General features: G+C 37.0%; 1 protein-coding gene and 1 pseudogene across 5 annotated transcripts in view; both read left to right on the top strand.

Moving 5' to 3' along the window:
• The window catches only part of Lrp1b (LDL receptor related protein 1B), a 1,950,932-nt gene that overhangs the window by 1,514,971 nt on the left and 413,582 nt on the right, over window positions 1-22,379 (top strand). The window lies entirely within an intron of this gene.
• On the top strand, window positions 4,113-8,628 carry LOC128102502 (TBC1 domain family member 20-like; annotated as a pseudogene).

Here is a 22,379-nt window from a genome sequence, read left to right as displayed (position 1 = left end):
TTATTTCTCTGTTAAGTTTCTATGTGGTAGACCTATCCATTGGTGAGAGTGGGGAGTTGAAGTCTCCCACTATTAGTGTGTGGGCTTTGATGTGAGATTTAAGTTTTAGTAATGTTTCTTTTACATATGTGTATGCCCTTATATTTGGGGCATAAATGTTCTGAATTGAGGCTTCATCTTATTGGACTTTTCTTGTGATGAATATGAAATGTCCTTTTTGTTGTTGTTGTTGTGAATAATGGATGCCGGATTTCAGGCATAGGAACTGAAGTAAATTGATCCTTACTGTAAGGGTTTATGAATAATATTTTAATGTTTGTCATAGTTTTTGAATCAGCATTTATAATTTTCTTTACTGTTCTTATATTCCCAACCTTCTGTTGTCTTTATGTTCTTTAATACCTATATCTTAACAAGAATCTGAGCCTTGAAGCCCCCCCCCCCAGCACACACACACTGTTACTCTATTGCCTTTCTCTGATTTCCTTGATGCTGTGGAAGAGCATGCTGCTATGCTACCATGTTACTGTGCCACCATACCCCACTGCCCCAGGTTTGTGGTGGGCTTCTATTTTAGAGCTGTGACTCTCACTCTTGTTCCTTAGGTGAGAAGAGAGTCAGGTGAGGAGGGACTTTCCTTCTCTGCAGTTAGGTTAGGTTCCAGAAAAGCTTTATTTAGCGATGCTGGGGTCACTGCGGCAGAGGCTTCCCTGGAGTAATTACTAATGGTTACTTTCCTGGAACACAAATCTTAAAAGGTCTTATTCATAAAAACAGTGCCAGCTATTGGTATAAATTCTGAAAGATCAGAGAGACAGAACAAGCCACAACTAACCTCAACTCACCAACTTCCTGTTTCCTCAAACTGGAAGCCGCTGAGTCTTCATCTGAATGGATCTCAGCTGAACTGCTGTTGAAAGTCTAAAAACTTAAAATGCCTCTAGTTTCTGGTTCTCACACCTTATATACCTTTCTGCTTCCTGCCATCACTTCCTGGGATTAAAAGTGTGTGTCACCATGCCTGGCTGTTTCCAGTGTGGCCTTGAGCTCTTAGAGATCAGGATAGATCTCTGCCTCCCAAGTGATAGGATTAAAGATGCGTGGTCCTACCACTTCCTGGCCTCTATGTCTATCTAGTGGCAGTTCTGTTCTCTGACCCCAGATAAGTTTATTAGGGTGCACAATATATTGGGGGACACAATATTACCATGCTTACCCTCTTCCTTTCCGAGCTCAGTGGGGACAATCTTGTTTGTAAAGTAGGTGAGTGTGGTGATCTTCCCAGTAACCCATAGAGCCAATGTAGAGGCAGGAGGACCTCTGGGTAAAAAGCCTTCCTCAACCTGAGCACAGTGAAGTCCAATGGCAGGAAAGCAGCATGTTTCTTACTGAAGCCTCCTCCTTCTGGTCACATCTGTGGCTTGTGTTCCTGGGCACGAGACCTCAGTTGTCCACATTTCCACTGTGTGTACTGCTCTCTCCAGGTGTTAGCCTAGTGTTCTGCCTTGTTACTTCCAACTTCTAGGAGAAGACTCATTTGTCAGTTTGTTGAACTTTTCTCTCACTCTAAGAAATTCTGTTAGTTGTTCATGTTTTTGTTTTGTTTTCTCATTTTGCAAACCCCCTAAGTACTGCTATGACTGACTCACTGCATTCACATTGTATATCAGCCCATTTAGCTTGTTAACATAGTTATTCTTTGTATTCCTTGAGCTCACATTTTCTCCTCACATCCTGATTCTCATGATCATTCTCAGTCTTTGGATATCTGACTTCTTTTTAAATGTCACGTGTAAGTAGAATCATGTTTATCATTTTTTTCTTAAGACATGGCCTTATTCTTTAGCTCAGGCTCACCTCAAACTATGTAGCACAGGGTGACCTTGAAATTGCAGTGATATTTCCATCCTCATTTCCAGAGCTGGAGTTTCAAGTGGAATTCCATTATGCCCAGTACCTCTTTTTCTTTCCCTTGTTTTCATCTTAAATTTAATATTATTATTATTAAATAACCATTGTTTGTTAGCTCATTTGCTTATTTGTGGCTATTTACATAGTGGAACTAAAACTCGAAGTCTGGCTCTTTCCTCTTAATTATAAGTCCTCATTTTGTGGTTCATAAAGTTTATTATACACTATGGACATCTAACTAACCTGTTAAAACTCCAATTGTTGGGTACTGTGATGGATGGCTATTATTGGTTGTCAACTTGACTACATCTGGAATGAACTACACTCCAGAAATGGAGGGCACACCTGTGAGAGATTTCTTGTTTGGTTTGAAGTAGGTGAATCCACTTCTACTCCAGACTTTTGAGGTAGGAAGACATACATCTTTGATCTAGATCTTGAGCCTGAAAGACTCAAGCCTTTTATCTAGATCTTGAGGTAAGAAGAATCCACCTTTAATCTGGACCTTATCTTCTGCTGGAAGTCTGAGTATGTGGTCAATTTTGAGAAAGTTCCATGAGATGCTGAGAAAAGGTATAATTTTGTGTGCGTATCATTAGGTGAAATGTTATGTTAGGTTTATTTGTTTTATGGTGTCATTTATGTTTAGCTTTTGTGAAGATGAATTGTGTTTTGGTGAGTCTGGGGCAATGATGTCTCCCACTATGAGTGTGTTAAGGCCAATACATGATATTGATGTAGTAGTGTTGTTTATTTTGTAAACTTGGGAGAACTTTGTTTTTGGTGCATAGATGTTAAGAAATACAATACCATCTTGATGGATTTTTTTCATTAGATGTGTATGTAATATCTTTCCCTACCTCTTCTGATTAATTTTGATTTGAAGTCTATTTTGTCAGATATTGAAATGGCTACACCAGCTTGCTTCCTAGGTCCATTTCCTTGGAATATCTTTTTCTGTCTTTTTCTCTGAAGTGATGTCTATCCTTGATGATGAGATATGTTTCTTGGATGCAACAAAAGGTGCATGTATGTGTGTATCTCATATATATACATACCAGTTTTTATTTTATTCAAAAAAGTTTTCAAAGCTGTAGATTTTTTAAAAATAAATCAAACAGAAGTAAGTCTGTCATAAGGAAACTTACAAAATCCGAACTATAAGAAGTTAGTGACATCATCATGATGTAACTGAGAAGGTGTGGATAAAAGCAACAAGTCTAGAGATGGCAAAGTCAATTAGAAGCTGATTTGCCAAAGGGAACTTTATGCCTTGCTTTCATCCTTTGTGGAGTGTGTACCAAGGATATACTTAAAAAAAATACACATGTTATACTATTCTGAAACTATATTTATATCTCATTTTCCCATTTTATGTTTAAAAATATGGTTTCTGATACCTTAAAATAAAATCAGAAGAAAATAATTAGAGATCCTTTTTGAGGTGTACACAGTATTCAAGGCTAGTCAGTTTTAGTGTGGGAAGTGCTTAACCTGTTCTCTGAATTAAATGGTTCCTTAAAATGAAAGCTTCATGTATGAGCATTATGAAATACAAAACTGATTTAATAACCAAAATCCAGTTTACTTCCAGAGCAATTGTTTCCTTAGGTTCTTTCTTTTAGGAATTATTATCTGCCTTATGGCCATATAAGGAACACAGGGCAAGGGTAAAGACTTAATTAAGGTTCTAATGGCACATTTAGAAGTAAGTACAAACTAAGCATCTCCTCAGATGCTTTATAGCTTGTGAGCCATCATCCTCTCCTTAGGTGCCCAGTCCTGACCACCTGTTATCTGTTATCACAATGTTGTCAAAAGCAGCAGACAGAGATCATTTAGGTCTCAATGCTTGGAACACTGAAGCAATTTCCATGCATTTTCCACAAAGGTAAATGGTGAAAGCTAAATATGATGTAAACAGAAACTCAGACAGATGTTTAATGGAGAAATGTTATTAAACCAGCACCAAAGTTGTGATATGAGTACTTTGTTTACACATATTTTATGGTATCCATTTTGTTTCAGTGTTTGAAGACAATAACATTAAAACTAACATTATTGACCAGTATTAGCTATGCAGCTTGAGTTAATAGTTATCCTGGACATGATACAGAATGTTTGATGTAAAATGTTTTTTCAATGTTAAGCCAGTTTTAGTTTGAAAATGTAAAAGTGGGTACTGATAACTAATGCAACAAATGCATTTCATTGAACTTGATGAGGTAAAAATGCTTAAGGAAAAGCAGGGATTAGCAGGTTTCATTGAGTTAAGGCCATTTGATGCTGTACTCCCCTACGTGATTTCTTCTGGGTACTGAATAACACTGAATTTCTAATATGATTTTTTTCAATTATTGATTTGTTGCTTGTCTGTACTGGAGGAAAGTCAGATGAAGATCAGCCTGGTAGTATTTATAGGCTGCATCTCATCTGTGGGACGTAATCCATCTTCGTTAAGTTCAGTAAAAGTGATAGATGGCAGTTGGCAGTGTAATGATGTGATCAGTCTGGCAGTGCCTCTCTAAATCTGGAACGGGTGCTTTCTGCAGTGTAGATATTTAATCAGTTATACACCCCATTACTGATTTAATTCAGAATGTCAGTGGCAGGTGAATAATGTGAGTATTTGTATATTAATATCATATTGTATTAATGCTCCCTTCGTTTAAGTGTGCTATTCATCTGAAAATCATAAACAGTAGCCTCATGGGTAGAATAAATTTAGTGGAGATGTTAAGCATCCAGCACCTTCCATGTCTAAATTCATCATGTCAGCAAAAATTTTTCTTTAGGTTTCTGCCCATGTGCCCATGTCTAGGTGAATTTTATGACAAAATAATTATTTCCTGCAATTCATAAAACAGTTAATATATAATTTAAGGTATGCATACTTTAATTTGATTAAATATGAGTGGATTGTTAGAAAAAATGATAGGTTATCAGGTTGTATATATAAAGAAGATTGTAGAATGTTTAATGAAAATGTATTGTTAAACTAATCCTAAGAGGTTATAAACATTCTTAATGCTTTTTGTTTGTTTGTGTTTGTATACTTTGTAGAATACAGTGATTTCACATATGTAAAAAGCAGTGTTACCTTTTGACATCTGGTTTTAAAGGCTAAAAAATCTAATTAGTACTTGTTTATATATAACATTTCTCAAGTATATTATATAATCCTTAAAACACAGAAATATTTGTAATTTTAAATTTTTTATTGTACAAAACTATGTGTCTTCTGTCTTCTGTAGATCTTTATGCAGAGTTGATAAAATTTCAGTGATTGCAGCACTCAGAAACTTAGATTATACACATTTTTAATGAAGTGGAACAGTTCGACATGTTTGCAGTTCCATGTGTGATCTGAAGAGAAATAAGCTCAATTTTCCAGTAGATGCCTGAACCACGAGGACCAGCAGGCTGCTTTTATACTGTCCTTCCCAGAGAGCTGCCTGTAGATTATGAGCAGAAAGAAATTATCAATAACAACTAACAATGAAGTGTATTAACCACACCAGTATACTGTCATAAGTGTGTTTGAATGCGTTTTTTATTTTTTGAAAGCTTAATGCCATACACATATTAACACTTATAAATTTCAACTGATCCATGTACCTAAAATCCTAGGAAAGGAAGTTATGGATGAGTCCAGTGTGGTTGGGGATAACTTTACAAATTTGTAAGAAAGCAGTTTCATGTTTTCTGTCAATGTCATCAAAGGGAAAGTTGAAATTTCCCAAATCCTTCTGAGAATCTTCTTGAGGAAGTATGTAATGTGGATTGCAAAGATCTGTACATAGTAGTTTTGTATAAATGACCGTGGTTACAGACTGAACAATGAAGCTTAATCCACTGAACACTATTGTTCTGTCTAGCCTATGTTTTCCCCTCTTAACTAGCTCAATAATTATCATTTGTCACATGGGCTTTGAATGAGGAAATGTCCTTGCACTGTTAATGCTACAGGCTATCTTTATTAATATATTCTTCTTTCTGAAGAGTATACCAATATTTTATACAAAGCCTTAATTCATAAACCATAAGTAAATATGATTTACTGTGTGACTATTAGATCGCAAAACCAGAAGAAAACAAGATATGACAATGAGAGAGAGAAGAGAAATATGTATATTCTGGCCACATGAAACTGTGGTAAATTTAAGACGTATAGGAAAAACTAATGATGTCTAAAAATGCCTGCATGTAGGTTACAGAGCAGCTATCTATCAGTCCATTGATCTGCCATATGTGTTGGGAACTTTTCTTGAAATGAAGACTTTTCTCATATTCATTTATTTCAGATTTAAATATCTTCTTCATTTTCTCACAGCAGCTTCTATAATCTTTAAAGTGACAGAAGCATGACATGTTATTTTGTCTTACTTAAAATATATTATCAGCATCTTTTTGCTAACAGTTATTTCCATAATGTTTCTTTCCAGTAAACCATAAGCTTTCCATACAAATGTGCTCACTTATCTTCATAGCATCCTTGTTCAGTCAGGGGTTGCTGGTCATTACGTTATTTTATAGATGATAAACAATGATTCTAAAGACCCCTTTCCGGGCACTTAGTCTGCTGATTGCTCTAACTGTATTAAAAAGATTAGTATTAACTTACACTCTGCCTAAAATATCGACAGTCACCTGACTTTAAGTGTCACAAATGTTTAAGAATTGCCTCCATTGTTTGTATTTGCTATTCTGTGATTAGTTTACTCCTTGTAAAATAATGTATAAAATAATGTAAAAATATGATTTTGTATATGTATTGACACACATATACACATGCAAGTATATAGGTACACCCAAATGGTATACACATATATTATCATAATCTAAATCATTAGCAACAACAGTCTGTCAAACCACAAAAGTGATTTCTGCTTCAGTTTTCAAATGTCAGGTTTTGGGCTCAGGGTGTTGAGTATACTGGAAGGGCAGGGTTTGAGGTCATGGGACTGCACCTAGCCCTCTGTGCCCATTGCCATCAGAATATTAATTAAGCGTCTGCAAATAAATATTGTGCAAATAGAAATGGATTGATTCCCAACTCACAACATCAAACCCTTTGGCTCTTTTACATACTATTTTCTTTAGATTCAGTGCTGACACTCTCCCAGCCAGCTTACTTCCTGCATCATTCTCACCTTCCTTCATTAATAAAGAAAGCAATCTTACAACTTTGTTTTAAAAATAAACTGAGTTGAATGGTAGCGCAATTTTGTATGTGGTATTCCCAGGGTTCTGTCTTAAACACTATCAGCTTTGTGTTTCTATTTCTTTTTTTTTTTCTAACTTGTTTTAGTGCAAGAGCACATTTGTGTTCTAGCTTTCTTAATAAGATGCTAAATAGAGAGAGAAATATTATCTCTTTTTATTATGGTGGATTCTTGCAATATTCCTCTTTTATTTACCCCAGGCAACTTGTCTCTCTACTTTGCATTTTGCATGTATGAAACAAATCTAGCCTTAAAAATAGCTGCTTATTGGCCCGATTGTCACAGGATGATGGAGAACACCCTGCCTAAACCGAACTGGGATTGCATCAGTGGTGCGACCTCAGGCTCTGCCACCAGCTGGAGCTCAGGCTGGGGCCAGGGCCCTCACAGGGCTATGGAGAAGTAGTCAAGGGGAAGGCAGACTTTAATGCCACAAAGAAAAGGAGGCAAAGACACACTATCTCTGAACAGTGATTCAAGCAATGTGGCCACCCTGTGAGAAATGGCTACCAATGAGGGAGGGCTGCAGACTTATGAGATCAAATGTGACCCAAGCTCCTCAATGTCAACACCAAAAAGCTACTGCCTGTGTCATGGAAGCATCTAAGGTACATGAGCAAGGACTACTAGCAAGTGCTGCTGGATGTCAGGCAGTCTGTTCATCTCTTCCCTCCTGGCATGCCCGGCGAGCAGAGAGAAGGGCTTCAGGAAGCATGAATAGACATCATCCTCATCTTGGATTGCAACCATCAGCTCATCTACTACCAGAGCTATCGTGATATGGTGGTCACTCTTCTGCTGGTGGTGGATGAGAAGCTGGCAACATCCCTTGAAGAAAAATTGTCTACCCACTACCTCAGGGATTTCATGGATCCCACAATGGACAATACCAAGCACATCCTTAGTTATCCGCTGCCCATCCTGGACCAAATGAACCCAGAACTCCATGACTTCAGGCAGAGTGCTGAGGTGGAAATCATCTTTGTCCTCAGCTGGCTTAGCACCTGATTTGGGCACGTCCCGTCGGACTTCAGACACATTGTGAGGCTATATGATTTCTTCTGGCTTGCCCCTTGTTCAAAGTAAAGTCCATTTACTTTGCAGCTGTGAACATGCCGTACCAGGAGCAAGAAGTCCTGGACTGTGACTGTGTCATGGCCTCTGTTCAGCACCTGTTGTCCCAGATCCCTCAAGACCTGCCCTTTGAGATGATCATCAGCAGAGTAGGAGACCTCTTTCTTCCGTTTCCCCCCTTCTGAACTTGGAAGGGAGGCGGCCTGAGGCTCGAACAAAAGACAGCCTGACCGAACCAAGGAACAATGCTTTGTGAAATTGACAGTGATGGGGCTAATGGTGCCATTTGGAACCTCGGCACTAGCAGTGGTGGAGTGCCCTGGAGTGGGTCCCTAAGCTCCATCTGCAGCTGTTCCCCTACACAGAGCTCAAGGAGTTGCTTCTTCACCCAGTGCACCCAGCTCTCCTCATTTCCTGAAAGGCACAGGCTTGCTGTGATGAAGGGTTCTCTGCCAGGGGTACTCTGTTTTGCCAGCCTTGGCAGTTTGTCTTTTGTCTTTGGTGGCTAGGGGCAGAGCTGCCTGGCACTGGGCTCAGTGCTCTTTGCTCCTGTCCTGTTCCAAGTGACTCTGGAGCACCCATCTACCCAACTCACTGCTTCAAAGAGAGCTGGGCTCAGAGATGCCCCGAGTAGACCACCCTATGTCCTGTGTATCCTAGACAACGCAGGCAGGGGCTGCCTACAAAGTCCAGCCCTGGGATGAGAGCGAGGGCAGAGAACTCTAGCCTGGAAGCCATCTGGGCCTCTTTTAGACGCGGCTGTATTAGCCGGTCAGAGTCAGAGACAGACATGAACTGAGTTCTAGTTAAATTTAATGATCCCAGCCTCGAGATCACATGCAGAGGCGTGTTAGTGGCCTGGATGATGTTGCCTGTGTCTCACTAATCTTTTTCTACAAGCCACATGACACTGCCTATAGAGACATTTTAATACCATTTTTATGATTATATACTAAACCTAACAGAGTAAGCGTTCTCACTTAAAAAAAAAAATTAACCTATGTGCGTGCACAGGTGCCCACAAAGGCCAGAAGCAGGCTTCAGAGTTCCTGAAGCCTGTTGTGGGTGGTGGGATCTGAACACCAGTCCCCTAGTAAAACTGAAGCAGTCAGCGCTTTTAGCTGTGGAGCCATCACCCCAGCCTCTTCTCTTTCATAGTTCCTTCATGGGAGAAGCTATCAGAGTGATGAGCTTGTACTGGGCTAACATGTTTTTTTTCCTCTTTTTTTGGAGGGGAATGGAACCCAGGGCCTTGCAGAAGCAAATCAAATGTTCTACCACTGAGCAACCCCAGTGTAGCACCAATTGCTAAATGGTCTTATTAATAAAAAAAAAAAAAAAAAGATAGAAAACCGGGAGCCAGGTATTAGGGTGAAATCTGAAAGATCAGAGAAACAGAACAAACCACAGACAACCTCGCCTTGCCAACTCCTCTGCCGATTCTGTTTCCACAAATCCTCAGCTAAAATCCTCTGAGTCCTCACCCGGAAGGAATCTGAGCTGAACTGCTTAAAAGCCTCTAGTTCATGGTCCTCACACTTTATATACCTCTTTGCTTCCTGCCATCACTTCCTGGGATTAAAGGCATGTGTCCTTCCCAAGCAAAGATATGAGATCTCAAGTGCTGGGATTAAAGGTGAGTGCCACCATGCCTGGCCCTGTTCCCAGTGTGGCCTTAAACTCACAGAAATACAGACCGGTCTTGGCCTCCCAAGTGATAGAATTAAAGGCATGTGTGCCACCACCATCTGGCTTCTATGTCTAATCTAGTGACTGTCCCATTCTCTGAACTCCAGATAAATTTTATTTATTAGAGCACAAATAAAATATCACCACACCCCAGACTTTTTCAGTAGTTTTTTTTTTTTTTTTTTAGGCAGGGTCTACCTAAATTACCCAGGCTGGCCTTGAATTTTTGGTGCTCCCAACTCAGCTCCAGATTATCTGGGGGGACAGAGTTACACCTGAGATATCTTCCCTGTTCCGTTTAGCCAAGGTTGCTTTGTGAACAGCTCCATGCCTCACAGTAGCACTTCCTCTCTCACTTTCCTTATTTTCTGCTAATCACCCACCTTGACCTGTCCTTGTATTGATCTCCTCAGCTGCTCGTGTCAGGCTGCGAGACATTTCCTTGGAGACCTGCTGCCAACATGTAGATGGGTTTTGTCAGGAACCACACACCACCAGGCAGGCCCACTTACACTTGGGCTCCTCCAGGAGGGGTGCTTGGGATCCATGAGATCACTCAGTCTTTTTAGGATAGTTTTCTTAAAAGCAAAGCCAGGTTTGCTTTATAATAGCTCAGGCTTGAAAACAAAAGTGTTTTTTTGTTTTTGTTTTTGTTTTTGTTTTGCTGCTTTAAAGAGTGTATAATGGGAAGCAACTACATACTTCTATTTTCCTGATCTTTCCTGGGCACTCGTCTCTAGTCCTACTATTTCTAGACCGGACATGTCCCCTCTGTCCACTGTATGTAGTGAGTGGGACTATCTGCAATTTGGACAGCCGCAAGCCAGCCACAACAGAGGAGGTTTCCAGACTGAGTTACACAAAGCCTTAACCAAATCCAGCTGCAGTGATAAGCCATTCTCCACACAGGATCCCTGCCTGAGATCAGTGATTCACGGGGATTCATTCAGGACAAAGGGGAAGTTTCCAGGATCTAGAGTGTTAAGGTGGCGAATACTGACAGTCTACCACAGGAGCTTGTCCTCTGTGCCTCTAGCCTGCTTGAAGAGATGTAAAGAGTGCTGGCTGAGGGGAGGGGGATTGGTCCAGCGTCTGAGCCACAGTTCTGCATTCAAGCAAACAGGTGACACTGACTTGTGCTGAGCTGAAGAAAGTGGTGTCTGCCCAAACCAGGACTCGTCCTGCTACTGAGAAGAAACCATTGTCAATTTGCCTTCAGGAATTTCTGTAAAAATATATGTAGATATTTTGTACAGAGGCCTCTATGAAATAAACACCCTTATGCAGTTCCTCAATAAAAAGTGAGGGGTGGGGGAATCTGCTTATCTTCATATCTTGTGCTAGTTGCTTTCTTTAGGAAGTCTGATGCTTGTAACTTATCTTCATTATTTAATTATACTTTAGCATTAGATCAGCTTATGCAATCTTAATTCTTTTGGATATTTATGTTTATCACCATGTACTTTTCTTTGAATATGTTTGCTTTCCTTTTAAATATTTTTCGTATCATTTATTTTTAATTTTAGAGAGTATCTCATGAGCCCAGGTTGGCTGCTAACTTGCTGTGTGTTTGAGGATGACCATGAAAATGAAGCAGGTGTTACCAGGTGGGATTTGCCAGTGCTGGGGATTGAACCCAGACCTTTGTACAAATGGATCCAGTAGTCTCCAGCTGAGCTACACACCTATCCTTCTTTAATCTACTTTCTCCAGTATTATAGATATACATAAAACAAATATTTGAACGTATTCAAATCTTTCACATCTTTTTTTCCACTTTATTATTACTGAATAGTTAATAATGGTAAAAATGATAAATTTGCCAAATCAACATTTAAAATGTACACTTTAAATAGAAAATTCAAGTGAACATGAAATACTTTTTACCTTAAAACAGAGAGTGTTATAGTAAGGCTAATCAAAAGATAACTAGAATTTAGTTTTTAGAATTTTAGAAAGACAATTTAGAATTTAGGTTACAGACATACCTAAACTTACATCGTGCTTTTATTTTACTCTAAATAACTTTTATTTATTATTCAGATATAAACAATAAAATGAGTCTTCAACAATTTGAAAGTTACCTTACTTAATAACTTTTGCACAACCACATGGTTATAGTAAACCAAATGTAGAAGAATTTAGATTTCTCAAAGGAGCACTAATTTTCTGAAGAATAATTACAAATTTTCTTGAAAGATACATATGAAATTAAAAATTATTTGCCAAATTTATCAAGCCTATAGTAAATGTTTGATGTATATCAATCACAAATTTTGTATCTTATAAACTTTGTGATATTGTATGATATCTGAGTTTTTTGATGTTGTTGTTTTCGAGACAGGGTTTCTCTGTGTAGTTTTTGGTGCCTGTCCTGGAACTCACTCTGTAGCCCAGGCTGGCCTCGAACTCACAGAGATCCTCCTGGCTCTGCCTCCAGAGTGCTGGGATTAAAGGCATGTGCCACCACCACCCAGCAATATCTGAGTTTTCACTTTATTAACATGAAAGATTTGAATTGTAATTGCACACCATAATTCACACTACAACTTTAATTATTATTTGAGTAAGGTAGATGGAACTTAGTGTAGCTTATTATTTCCATTTTTACAAAGCAATATAATAGAAAAAGGACATTCATAATTAATTAACATTAAATGATGAATGAGTTCAATAGCATATGATGTAATGTGAACTGATGTATAAATAAAGGGAAGTTTGTTAAGCAAATATTAACGATAAAATTTTGGTTTCTAGAATGTTTGTTATTATATCTTATTAAAAATAATTTTCTACCTACAATTTTTTTAATTAAACTCATTCTTGGAATGAGTTTCACACACCTATTTAAAGCATTCTTGGAACTCCTTCTCCCACTCACTTTTATCCCCCTTCTCGCTATCAGTCATTTGCCAAGATTAATGACTCATAAGGTGGTATCCCAATGCCAGCCAGCAAATTTAAAAAATAATAATAAGTTTATATGTAGATTTTGACAGCAAAGTTAACAACTAATCTATAACTGATCATTTACAAATACAACATTCTAAAATTAACATGAATATTTAAAGATCAAGCTAAATTTTCTTTAAAATAGTCACAGTGATAAAGTGAAAGTTTCTGTTTGTGCAGTCATAAATGCTGACTCTTTACATTAGTTTACAATATAAACAAAATCTGAGAATTGAAATGTAGTATTTAAAGAATGAATGCTTGAGAAACTAACCATTATGGAATGGGCAAAGAGTAACTTGAAAATTAAAAGCACAAACATTCTTCATGATAATATTTAGATTGGATATGGAGAGCTGGGGTGATAACTGAGTTGGTAGAACTCTTCAGGGACCCAGGTTCAAGTGCCTTAACCTACATAGAACTTTAGTATAGTTGAGCATTTGTAACCCTAGTACTGTGGCAGGTGGAAACAGGGTTCAGGCTTGATGGCCACCAGTCTAGCTCCAGATTTAGTAAGACATGTTTTCTAAAGATAATACAGCATATTGATAGAGCATGACACCCAAACCATCTTTCTCTGGTTTCTGTTCATGCACACTCACACAAACATATGTGCATATACCACATACCCATATGCACAAAATATACACACATGAAAATAAAAGAAAAGTAGATATGGAAGTTAATATCCTAAAGTCTATTCAGTGGCACATTCTTAAGGAATTTTATGTTGGTTTACTTCAAGACAGTTTACGTTTTAAATGGATCGCTGTGTCTTCCTAGGAGAGCATATATATAGGGAAACAGACTTAAGGAAATTGCAATATTAAATGCCTCCATCTTTTTAATGATTAACTTTGTTGTTCTAAATTAACTTCTTAGCAAAGAAGCTTAATGTCAGACACACACACACACACACACACACACACACACACACACACACACACACACTGTACCACACCACATATAGGACACTGCCTTGACCTAGTTGAAACCACAGATGGATCTTTGAGCATTTGATTTGAGAACAGCACAAACACAATATATTCACCACCTGTCATCCCTGAGATTTAGTGATGCAGAAAATGACTATATCAGTGTATAGCTGATGTTCTATATGCCGAAGTTTAAATCTAGAAGGTGCAAAATAATTGAGGAGATAGGTATAAAAGTCATTTTGATACAGTTTGAAATAAGAAAGTAGAAGTTTTGACATGTATTATTATATATTGGCAAGTGTAAATGGGTGAGAGAAGACCCTAGGGTAAGGAAGCCTAGTGAGTAGATATGTCTCTGAAGAAAATCCTTAATGGTAAACAGAACTGAAGGAGAATTACAACATTGCCCTTTTCTATTTTTATAGGGGAGAAAAAATCTTACAGCTCTGTGTCTGTGATTCTTCCTCATCCCTTGTCTTCCTTCTCTTCTCTCTCCTCCCCATCATTCTCTCTGTCCATTTCATTTTTTCTACAATCTCTTTTTCCCCCATCAGGTAAAAGGCTCAGGAAACCCTACATTAAATCCTTCTTATTTTCACAGTTTCTGCAGTTACTTCAGGCTACATACTCATATCTGAATATTTGGAGCTAGAATCTTCCAATGACATATTTGTCTTTCTGAGTCTGAGTTACTTCACTGTATATTATCTTTTCTAGTTCCATCCATTTACCAGGATAGACCCTGGAGAAGGATATGGGAGATCTTGCTCAGCAAGAATGATTTTTAATGATGGTGCTTATAACTAAAGTCATGAACCACCCCAAAATCACTAAGAGCCTTGGGTAATATGAAGATGAAGTGTCAACAGATATATAGGGAATACCAAGAATATGATGATCATAAAAACTAGCAATAGAGAGAATGAAAGGGAATAAAACACAGAATAAAACACTGTGGGAATTGCACATTTATTTTTCCTTTCTGAACAAACACCATTTTTACTTCAATTACATAGGCATCCTAATTAAAATACTTTCAAATGTTTGTCTGTAATGTAACTCATTTGAGTTTTTTAATATTACATCTTATTATTATTTTAGTTTTTATACATAGTTTCACTCTATAGTTGGAATAGAACATGTGTATGTCCCAGGCACCAAGGATGTCTAAAATGTGCTTGAAAAACAAAACTCTGAGAGAAGTTGTACTGGAATTTAGGTCATGACTTTGCCCCCTCCTCCAATATTTTTTTTTGATGTCAGGAAAGAAATACTCAAACTAAATTAAGGAATGACTGAAATGAAGGGATTCTGAAGAGAGACATAGCAAGGTTCAGAAATAAGGCTGAATATTGTATCATTTTTTATTTAAACTACAGTTCAGTGAAGATTCACTTTAAAGGTAAACCTTTAGTTTTTATTGATATTTTCAGTAGTTAGTGAAATGAGATTGTCAAAGGAAAACACATTTCACTTCGAAGGGATAAGAGATAGTTTATTCTGCAGCCTCATATGAGTTCAGTGGTCTGGGAATGCATATTCAAGTCATTCCACTTTCCATGTTCCAATATTGTAAAAGTTTGATGAAAAGATGTTATATTTTTATAAGAACAGAACAAACAAAAAAATAGTAAATCAAGATACTTTTCAAATATATTAAGAGAAACAAAATAGGTGGGTTTAAGCAAAATGAGAAATCCCTGCTAGAGTCCTCAGGTGTTTTCTGATGTCACGAGCCTTTTGATTGGTAGAAGACTGTGGCCAGGTCAGATCATACATTTCAAAGAGATTTGCATGCTAGTAACAGGATGTTAGGTCAGTAAGAGAGTGATGTGAAAGAAGTAGCTACTAAGGAGACTGAAAATAAGCAAACATCAAGTGCAATTTTACTTTAGACCTGCAACAAGCCAACCTCTCTGCAATTGTTTAAGTTCTAACAAATTACTTAACCCTGCAAAAAGTTGAATGCAATGTCTGATTTTTCTTTTCAGGAGCAAAATAGTCCACAATACATTTTACCTATTATATTGTATAGTAGTGTGTATAGCTATTCTTATGTTAAAAACTTCTTATATGTCTGTAACAAACACAAAATTGTGAATATATCATAAGCCTTTTAAAAGATAAAGGGAAAAAATAATCTTTCTAGTTGAGTGCATAAGATTTCATGACTGTAAATGGAGAATTTAGGAAACTGGGGTGGGACTATTGCTGCAAGTTCAAAAATAGCCTGGGCTACCTAGTAAATGCTGGGTCAGTCATAGTTATATAACAAGACATTTTTCAAAGATGAGTGTTTGTGTAAAACCAGGAGCAGCAACCTCAAATTGCACTCCCCCCCCCAACTTCTCCTTTACCTTATAATTCTTAATCCTTTCATACCAACATGAATATTGAAATGTGGTAGGCTTTACAGAACAATCTTTGCTGCCAAAATTCAGGTTTAGCCACATGTCCTCAATAAATCAAAATGTCAAATTCATAGTGAAAAGCAGAAAAGGTGATTCATTCAATAAGGTCACATTGGAAGTAGGGACAGAGAGATCTGGTGACCAACCCGTGTTTATTTTTAGGTCCTGACATGATTTTAATAGACATTATATGTGTTTTATGGTTCATAGGAGCTGGTGTGTGAGTCATGGCTTGGCTTGACAAATATGACATTTGTAGGCCTGGTTGGGACAGAAGCCCAGGCATGAGTTGATGTCTGTGATTATAGTGAATATGATTAAGAAGACAGATGTGATAAAATGTGCTTTGCTTAAAAATACTGACTGATATACCACACAAAAAGGAAGAGGAAAAACTTAAAAGAGAAATACATTATTTTTCTCTTGAGTGATAATATTTACTTAGGATGAATGACATTTATTTAGGCAGTTAAAGTTAGGAAAATAACTTCTCTAATTATGTATTTATCCTGACTTAAAACATCTATTAATTGACAGATGAATATAATTATAAAATCTAAGTGAGAAGTTTGGATGGGAAATAAAACATGTAGTAGATAGTATTCAATATGATAACAATTGCACAGATCATATGTGGAAGAGAAGAGGAAATGAAGAGTGGTATTGCATAGGGCAATTATCAAAAGAAATTAGTATGATGTGAGAAAAAATAGGAAACATCATTTAATAAAATAGCTCTTGGAGGAACAGTCAACAACTTTTACTTAACTGAGATGAAATATGTATGCACTAGACAGAGGTATTGCTAAGATACTACTATCAAATAACTGTAAACATATTGATATTGTATTTGGAATGGTAATGTTACCACGTGCTAAGAAAAACATTGCATATTCTTGGATTCATGTTCAAGAGAATAGTACATGTAGCTATTCATTTAGTGAGGCTGACAATGAAAGTTACACTGTAAGGGTAACCAGAAGGTATTATTCTATCAAAGTATCTTATTGTTGTACATCATGAATATAATCCATGAATAAAGAAGCCCTGTACTGTGCAGAAGAGAAGAGGAAGCCAAAGGACTGCTGTCATTCAGGAAGACAGTCAACCTCACTAGGTCCCATGTTGCAAGAGGTGATAGGAAACACATCCCATGGATAGATTGATAGGCAAAGTGAAAAGCTTTTGATGACAGTGTTCAATATCTTTAGAAGTATGCAGAAATCATTGAAAATAATTTAAATAATGTCATAATCTTATTTTAATCAAATAAATTTTTATCCACATGAATATATAATTCACTTAAAATAACGATAGAAAAATCATAAATAAAATTTATGAATTATAAAATATAGGGATGATTACATTGATTTTAAGCTTATCTATTCAACAGTGTAAGGGAGCTTTAAATTGCATTTTGAATAATGAATGTTTCCAAATGCTTAAATATTTGCATTCTTTTTGTCAAAGATTAGTCTCTTAACTATTAATCTTATTAGTGTCTAAAACATAAAAGCAGATAAGTAGACATCTTTCAGTGAAGCATTACCCTCAAAACAATTCTGGGAAAATATCTCTTGAAAAAAATGTATTTGGAGGATGGAGCAATGGTCAGTCAGTGAATTGTGGGACCTGCAAGCATAATAACCCATGATTACATCACCAGCATCCATGTAAAGATGTGGAAATGACAGTCCATTCCTAATCTTAGGGCTGAGAGGTAGAGAGAGCCCAGTTCCTGGAGTTTGCAACACAGATCATTTTGACAAATTGGTGAGCTCCAGGTTCAGGAAGAGAGAGATGCAATCTTAAAAATAAGGTGAAAAACAGTGAAAGAAGACACATGACATTGACCTCTGGCTCTTCACACAAGGAAACACATTTAGTACACAATCAATATACATGCTTATAAACAAAAGTATATTTGTTTTTTCTATAACTCCCACAAATGCCTCTGAATAGGAAAGGATTTGGAATTTAAAAATGAATGCTCTTGTTCTTGACATTGTGGTGATATATTGTGTCCCCCAATATATTATTCACCCTAATAAAGCTTATCTGAGGACCAGAGGAAAAGGTCAGCCACTATATTAAACATAGATGTCAGGCAATGGTAGCACACTCCTTTAATCCTAGCATTCAGGAGGCAGAGATTCATCTGGATCTCTGTGAGTTCAAGGCCACACTGTGAACAGAGCCAAATGTGGTGACATACACCTTAAATTCCAACAGTAGTTAACCATAAAGGTCTAGAGGTCTGTACAGACTGGAAGTGACAGAGCTGGGTTGAAAGAGGAATTGATGCGGCTGGGCAGAGAGAGGAAGTGAGATGGCAGGGATAGAAAGACATACAGGCATGGGTATATCAGGAAGTAGCTCTTTTTGGAAGCTGAGGAGTTGGTGAGGTGAGGTTGGCTGTGGCTTATCCTATTTCCTGATAAAATATCTGGCTCTGGGTTTTTATTAATAAGACCATTTAGCAATTCTTCTTACATGACATTCCAAGCAAGTTATGTCCAAGCATTGGTGCTCAGGCCAAAAACATCCTAGTATAAATGCAACTCAATGTATTTGTATATGACAGCACCACATTATGGTGTCAGAAAGTTGGACATTCCCCGTAACATGTAAAACCATCCAAAAAAATCCAAACTTTTGTGAAATTGGACTTAGTTTTACAAACACTACTTTGAATCAGAAAAGAAATATTACTCCTTTTGAGTTATTTATATGTAATTTATCTATGTAAATATTGGCTCAAGATATATACACATACTAACATGCAAAGGAATAAATTCTACATCCAAGTGTGGGAGAGAATTTGTATTGATACTCTAATGTTTAAGACTTATCACCTAGCAAAATAGCTCCAAAACACCAAGCACTATCAGGGAACGAATAAGATGTCTGCAACCACATGTCCTCTGCTTGAGCCATGCTGCAGAAATTAATCAATGGTAATGAATGAAGAAGCAAAATCAGATGGAGTTGCTGGATCAGGACCCCAGAAAAGAGATGACACTGAAAAACTGGAAATCAAGAACAAAGGGTTCCAAAAGCTGAATCAGAGAAAAATTAAAGACTCTTTAACACGGGAAAAGATCAAAGAAACTAATATATAACCATGGAATCAGAGCAAATAGACACATAAAGACAATTAAATGGGTGGCACAAGATCAAATGTCTTGAGAGGGAAAGATAAATTGCAAGAAGGAAGAAACAATGCACAAATTTAACATTTGTGTCAGGTACTTATGCTTATGTCTGCATGGTCATGGTTCTTAATTATGATAAGTTTATACCACACTTGTACATTCTGGGATGGGAATTACAAGAGCTGAGGCCATTCTAGCAAGTTAGGTGTCATTTTTGTGTTCTGATCAATTGCATGTGCCTAATTGATTAGTTAAAGATTCACACCTGACCAAGCCCCTCCCTGTGCCTCAAGGCTGTGTGAGGTGTCCCATCATAGAAGTGGGCTACATAAGGCCTGCTCATGTACCATGGATGGATTCTGGCATATGATTTTAAAAGACTAGACTTTCCTTGGTCATATGCCCTAGAGAATCAACCATTGTTAATTATTGTATATCCTCAGTCAACTTTATGAAACCACGAGCATGAACAGAATTGCATGAACTAACTTTTTCCTGACAGTATTTTGGAAAATAAAACAATGTTCATCTGAAAACCTTTTGGATGTTCTTTCAACCTCAAATTTTTAAGCTTAAGTTTAAAGAACCTTGCAGGATATGTACAGCCATTATTTTCTTAGGAAATTAGCCATGATTCAGACATCTGAACAAATTATTTGATATGTTTGTGTCATTGATTTTTCAATTATAAAGTGGTTACTTAATCTAAGAATCATTTTATTACATGGATTAATAAAATAAAATATGCAAATCAAAAAAAATTCACACCTGAGAGACATCAAAGTACATATTTTTGAAATTACTGGTCTCTTACCAGAGAATACCTGATGGACTCTACATAGCCCATATATTGCTGTGTGTTGGATTCCCAAAATTCCTTATTTCTATCTCTCGCTCATGACTGTATTTTGAAGGGTTGTTTTTTATTCTTTTGTCTCCTCTGCATAATAGATGCATACAGTTTATACACCACCACAAATACTAGAATACAATATCATATAATAAAACATCAGTCATTATTTACTTAAGGATTTAATACTGTAAAGAGTATTATTTACACAGACTGCTAAAGCAAAGAATATCAGAAGAAAGAATAATAAAATGTAATGAATATGAGAATCCTGTAGACATGTAGGTCTTGGTTTGTTTAACATCATGTAGTAGGATATTCTTCTATTCCCTTTTTGTGAGTAAATCTTTGCTGGGATTGTTTTTCACCATATGAGTTGACCTTAGAGATGGTTATTTTGTTCTCCAACTAATAATGAGCAGAGGCAACTCTTCTCAGGATCATAAGAGGGCAGATGTCATGTCACTTTCTACTTTAATACTCTAGGTGCTGGTCTTCTTATCTTTCCTAGCAATTCCAAGGCTTTGGAAACCTTAGAATTCATGGTGTTCTCTGAGTCCTGGACACATTGGGGTTGTTTTCATCTTATCAATGCCAATGCTTTCTTCTAATTTTTCCAGAAAGCCTGACACACTGAGGATCATCCAGGACTAAATCTTTACTTCTATTTATCAGTGTTTTATAGTGGTAGCAAGAGACAGAGGAAATTTTTGATATGGCTCAATTTGTAATATATATTATATATTTACTATTACGTATACTAAGTAACTGCTCTGCCACTGAAATACAGTCATACTCAGATTTTTAATTTTTCTTTCTTATTTTTACTTTTTAGACAAAAATCTCCCTACCTTTCCCAGGCTGCCACTGTACATACTCTGTAGTCATATAGGTTTTGAATTTATAATCTCCTTGCCTCAGTCTTTAGTATGGCTGGAATTACAGACCCATGCTATTAGGCCTGCATAAGTTTAGATAATTATCAAATGAGTATAAAATATGGGCTGAAACTGAGGATTTAGCTGTTTGTTTGCTTGCTTGCTTTATTCTTTAGGTATGGTCTTTTTCTGATTCCAAATTGAATTTAAACTCACAGTACTCTTTCTGCAAGAGCCTTTCAAGTGTGGAGATTACAGGGGCTAGAAGTCTTAAAACAAAACAAAACGACAACAACAACAAAAACCCTACTAATGTAATGGTTAATATTTATTATTAACTTGACAGAATTTAAATCTCCCAGAAGACAAGCCTGTGGGCATGCCTATGAAGGATTATGTTAGCCCGTGGCCCTTCCCATAAGGGATTATGTTGCTTCGATTAATTGAGATGTGAAGATCCACCCTAAAGGTACCCATTGTTTGGTCTTGGGTCCTGAACTGCATATTAAGGATGATGCTAACTGAACACCAGTATTCAGCACTATGCTTCCTATCTTTGGTTGCAGCTTTTCCAGTTCATGCCAACAGAAAGACAGAGATCTGAAACAAACCCTTTCTTAAGTCTTTTTTGTTGGGGAATTTTCCACACCAAATGGAAAAGTGACTAATTAACAAAACTATTGCATAATACTAAGGAAAGAATGAATGAATGAATGAATGAAATCACTGTCACTTAGAGTTTCATATTGTGCCATTGTTTTAGTGATGCTGTTCTCACCAAAGAAAAAGATACCAGGATGAACTCTTTATGAATGTGAAGTATTTATTGAGCCACACAGAACCAGACAGGGGCACATGGGCTTCTGACTACAAGTCTAAAGAGGTAACCCCAAGCTGAGTGAGCAGGGGGTTTATAAAAGTAAAAACCACAAGTTTGGTATATCCCATTGATGTAGCTGTGATGTATATTGGCAAGCATAACATGAAATGAACTTTTAAGAAGAATACGGTATAGTTGTGTCACCATGGTCTTTCTGTTTTATCAGGATGGGGAACAGAAAGTCTTGTAGTTATAAAAGCAGAACAATGGCAGGTACATTTATGGTTCCTGTAAATACTATGCACATCTGAGCATCAGAATGACTTTAATTTTAGCCCAAAGTTGGGGTTAGGATTTAGCAAATACATTTTTCTTATTTCACTTCCCCATTGTTTTGGGCATTGTAGCACATCTGAGCTACATTATCTTCTATTTCTTAATTATTTAATTTCCCATCCCCCCCGCCCCCGTGC

The sequence above is a fragment of the Peromyscus californicus genome, unplaced genomic scaffold, assembly GCF_007827085.1.
Source record: "Peromyscus californicus insignis strain IS unplaced genomic scaffold, ASM782708v3 Scaffold_7__1_contigs__length_154581171, whole genome shotgun sequence".
NCBI classification, from domain to species: Eukaryota; Metazoa; Chordata; class Mammalia; order Rodentia; family Cricetidae; genus Peromyscus; species Peromyscus californicus.
Note: the sequence above shows the minus strand (reverse complement) of the source record. Positions and strands in the feature narration are given on the sequence as shown.